The sequence below is a fragment of the Micromys minutus genome, assembly GCF_963924665.1.
Source record: "Micromys minutus genome assembly, chromosome: 28".
In the NCBI taxonomy this organism is placed as follows: domain Eukaryota; kingdom Metazoa; phylum Chordata; class Mammalia; order Rodentia; family Muridae; genus Micromys; species Micromys minutus.
The window spans coordinates 36781678-36786586 of NC_137963.1; the positions used below are offsets into that span (position 1 = coordinate 36781678).

The 4909-nt window shown below is 47.2% G+C and overlaps 1 pseudogene across 1 annotated transcript; it reads left to right on the top strand.

Moving 5' to 3' along the window:
- The first annotated feature begins 1719 nt into the window (after positions 1 to 1719).
- LOC308438826 (sorbitol dehydrogenase-like) lies at positions 1720 to 3133 on the top strand (annotated as a pseudogene). The gene is made up of 2 exons: positions 1720 to 2237; positions 3002 to 3133. The product of its transcript is annotated as a sorbitol dehydrogenase-like (transcript).
- The last annotated feature ends 1776 nt before the right edge of the window (positions 3134 to 4909 follow it).

Here is a 4909-nt window from a genome sequence, read left to right on the forward strand (position 1 = left end):
GTAAAGGGCACAAGGCAGAAGGTGAAGGGACTGGACTGCTAAATTGTCTGAGGGGTGTGTGTCTGTGTGTCTAGGTCAGGGGCAGTAGGACTTGACACCCACTTTAGTGCTCTCTTGCAGCTCCCAAATAATCCTGATCCTTATCCTCAGCTTAAAATGCCAAGTTCCCCCAGTTCTCAGAAGGTATAATGGTTTGTATACACTTGGCCTAGGGAGTGGCACTATTTGGAGGTGTGGCTTTGTTGGAGTAGGTGTGTCACTGTGGGTGTGGGCTTCAAGACCCTCATCCTAGATACCTAGAAGTGAGTCTTCCACTAGCCGCCTTCAGATAAAGATGTAGAACTCTCAGCCTGCCTGGATGCTGCCACGTTTCCACCTTGATGATAATGGACTGAACCTCTGACCATATTCTGGAGCCCCAGCAAGCAGCAAAACTCAGCCACTTTGGCCACGTGGCTCTGGCTTTAGAGTCCAGAATAAAAGGGACTACTGGGAAAATTGGTGCTGGTTAGCTGGAGCTAAGAAATTAATGGTGGCTAAGAGGAGACCAGCACTGACTTCAGACCCTTGACCATTCGAGGAGTAGAACAGAACTAAATATTGTCCTTCATATGACTTGCATTGGTCATGGTGTCTGTTCACAGCAGTAAAACCCTAAGACAGAAGTTGGTACCAGGAGTAGGGTATTGCTGTGATAATTCTGACCATACTTTTGTTTGAAAGAATGTGGATTTGGGACTTTGGGTTTGGAAAGCAGTGGAAGGCTTTAAGTGGGGCCTTATGAGCCATCCTAGTAAAAATGTAGAAGACTTTATTGCTGTGAGTGATTTAAACTGTACAGACCTGGCCCAAGAAGTTCCAGTGGAGAATTTCAACATGTCGCCACCTAGAGAGTGTTTTGTGGTATTTTGGTGAAGAAGGTAGCTTATTTTTGCCTTTGCCCAAAGAGTCTACCTGAGGCTAAGGTGAAGAGACTCAATAAACTGCATTGTCAAAGGAAGTCTCAAAAAAGCCCAGCAGAGACTTTGTTCTCTGGTCAAGTCTCACAAAGAACATTTTGAACAAGCATAGCAATCTTAGAAAGAAAAAATGTAAAATATATGGTTTGAGTATTAAAGGGGCACTAGGAAGTGAAATGTAATTGAATCCTATGTTCTAGGAGATAAGAGATTAAGGATTTGGGGGCAAGATCCTACCCAGCTAAGTTTAGATCCAGGCATAGTGGTATACACCTTTAACCCCAGGGGACAATGCCAGACAAATCTGAGTGCAAGGCCAGCCTGGGTCAAAGCAGGTTCTAGGTGAAGAAAAGCTCAAATCCAGGCATGGTGGTGCATGCTTTTCATCCCAGCATGACAGGAGACAGAGACATGCAGATTCTGAGTTCAAGGTCGATCTACAGAGCAAGTTGTAGGACAGCCAAGCTTAGGCAGTGAAGGAGTTGGAAAACAGAAAGCTGGTGATAATGTAATAGAACAAGGAGACCATGTTCTGGAGCCCCAGCAAGCAGTAGAACTTAGCCACTTTGGCCACGTGGCTCTGGCTTTAGAGTCCAGAATAAAAAGGACTACTGGGAAAATTGATGCTGGTTTGCTGGAGCTAAGTAATTAATGGTGACTAAGAAGAGACCAGCACTGACTTCAGATCCTTGGCCGTTTGAGGAGCAGAACCGCCAGCTCCCTGCCTGGTCCAGCTGACATCTTGAAGCAAGAGAGGGACATGGTAGCTCCAGCTAAGGGCGAGAACTTGTCCCTGGTAGTGTACAACCTGGAGACATTCACCTGGAGAACTACCCAATCCCTGAGCTGGGCACAAATGACATGTTACTAAAGATGCCTTTGGTGGGATCTGTGGCTCAGATGTTCACTACTGGGAACATGGCTGTATTGAGGATTTTGTTGTGAAAAAGCCAATGGTGTTTGGGCATGAAGCTGCTGGAACAGTCACAAAAGTAGGAGCGTCGGCGAAACATCTGAAACCAGGAGATTGGTTGCCATGGAACCTGGTGTTCCTTCAAGAAATAGAGGGATACTGCAAGATCCGCAGATACAATCTGATGCCATGGTCTTCTGTGCCACACCCCGGATGATGGGAACCTCTGCAGTTTCTACAAGCACAGTGCTGACTTCTGCTACAAGCTTCCTGACAGCGTCACCTTTGAAGAAGGGCCCTGATTGAGCCTCTCTCTGTGGTGACCTACCCTGCCCCGTGGAGGTTCAGTTTCCATGGGGAACAAGGTTTTGTGTGTATATTGTCCTGAAGCTGTTTGTATTTTAATGTTAATTCCACTTCCCCAAGAAGGCGGCCTAGTTAACTGAACCTTCCCATTTTAATTAGTAAAATAAAAGAAAGCCATTGACTGGGCGGGGCAAGGGAGGTGGAGAGGGCTGAGGTCTGAGGAGGTCAGAGGACGGAGGGGGACGTAGTTCCACAAGGACCAGCTAGACCCAGGTGATATTGATTGGCGTTAAATAGCTATGAACATTAAGGATTTTATAGGTCTAGTATCTCATGTAGAAAGGCAGTTTGTATCTTTGTCTATTTGATGTAATCTTGTTTGTGGATTGAGAGTTGAATAAATAAACCTGTATGAAAAGCTATCGGGCTGTAGAGTTGTGTTTGTGGGATTTGGGGTACAGAAACACCCCAGGACAGAGGAGGAGAACAGGCGGTAGTAAACCGACAAGGGAAGGGAGTTGTGCGGACAGAGTGAGGTCTGGGTGGCCTCACTTGGAACAGATACGCGAGGCTCCGCATCAGGGTCGGGCCTGATGAGTGAGACCTCAGGGCTGATAAAGAGATAAACCATTTTATGTTTTTTAATATTTACTGCAAAACTTGTGTGTGGAGCTGGCACTATGATGGGACCTTGGTGATTGTGGGAATGGGCTCCGAGATGGTCAGTTTACCCATAGTGCACGCAGTTACACAAGAGGTGAATATCAAAGGAATGTTCATATTGCAACCATGGCCAATGGCAACTTTCATGCTTGCATCAAAGGCTTCGAATGTAAAGCCTTTGGTTACCTATTGGCTCCCACTGGAGACAGCTGGAGAAGCCTTTGAAACAGCCAAAAACGGATTAGGGCTCAAATTTATGATCAAGTGTGACCCCAATGACCAGAACCCCTAAATGTAAATTGATCTATGCCCTCAGCCCACTCTCTCAGCATCTAAGGGCTAAATGTCCAGAAGGGGAGGCCATTAATGCAGAACTTTCTTTTTGAATGGTAAAAAGAATAAACTCACAGGCGAGAACCTTAGAGGAGTTGGCGTGCCTTAAAGACAGAAGTAGGGACACCTTGGGGGACTGTGTAGACAGATGAGATGCTTATACTGAGAAAAGTCTAGCACGAAAAGTCTGGTTGACAGGTTCTGGGAATGCCCTTCTTTGGGTGAAATATGACGCATGCCTTTCCACCATGGCTGCCAGGGAGTGGGGCTGGCTTATGAAGAAATGGCTTCATTAACATGGAAGTGGCCCCAGAGCCAAACTTTCAGTCAGCTGTTCAGAGCACAGTGTTTCCCAAGCTGAGTGTCATTTATTGAGGGGGATAAGAAAAGGAACTTGCCTTCTGGATTCAGGCAAGGAACTGATGGGAAGAATAAGACAAATCCCAGATGGGGGACACGAGCTTAATTCCCCAGATATGGAAAGAATAGCAGCACTCAGCTCTGCCCAAAGACCACCTCTGCCTCAGCTCCTAAGAGTTCTGTCCTTACATTGCAAAGTGGAGGCCCACTGTACTGGCTGGTTCTGTGTCAACTTGACACAAGCTGGAGTTATCACAGAGAAAGGAGCCTCAGTTGAGGAAATGCCTCCATGAGATCAGCTGTAAGGCAGTTTCTCAACTAGTGATCAAGGGGGGAGGGTCCCGCCCATTGTGGGTGGTGCATCCATGGCCCCGCCCATTGTGGGTGGAGCCATCCCTGGCCCAGCCCATTGTGGGTGGAGCCATCCCTGGGCTGGTAGACCTGGGTTCTATAAGAAAGCAGGCTGAGCAAGCCAGGGGAAGCAAGCCAGTAAGTGACATGCCTCCATGGCCTCTGCATCAGCTCCTGCTTCCTGACCTGCTTGAGTTCCAGTCCTGACTTTTTCTGGTGATGAACAGCAATGTGGAAGTGTAAGCTGAATAAACCCCTTCCTCTCCAACCTGCTACTCGGTCATGTTTGTGCAGAAACAGAAACCCTGACTAAAACACCCACCTTCCCATCACTGCCAGGCAACCAGAAGACTTCCACCCAAAGACTTTACATCCTGCCTAACTCATAGAAGAGGGCCACATGAGGGCTTGTGTTCCCACTCACAGGATTAGACTCCTCTCCCTGGCTCACAGGCAATTATTACCTGATTCTGCTCAGTTCTGGTTATCAGAAGATTCCTGCTCAGTTGGGTAAGGCTGGTGATATCTGTTAGATGGGTCTCACAGAGCATAATTTCATCATAGGGCTGTTCTTTATAAGGTTTGGGTCCAAGATCACTTTGTGATCTTAAGATAATCAAGAAGTACGCGGAAACTGTGATGTAACTTGGCCTGCAGCCTGTAATCCTCCTCTTCAGCTATGAGTAGGGGACACGGGGAAAAAAAGACTCTGCTGGAGAAGATCATGGCCAAAACCTGAGCTTTCTCAAACTGCTTCGCATAATACATTCTGTTGATGGTGTCAGAAAGAGAGGGGGGGGCAGCATCACTGAGGTGAAATCTTCTGAAAAGTGTTTTCTGAGAGCATAAAGAAGCTGTGTTCCAGAGACAGTCAGGTATTACTCTACTTGGTGATGTGTATGAATCACCCAGGTGGTACTGGTTGAAGGCATGCAGGGGTCATGAAGGACAGCTGAGTTTTGGCACTTTGAGAAGCCATGAAAGGCCATTAGTGAAGGTGCAGCCTCAGTTGCAGTTGACAGCC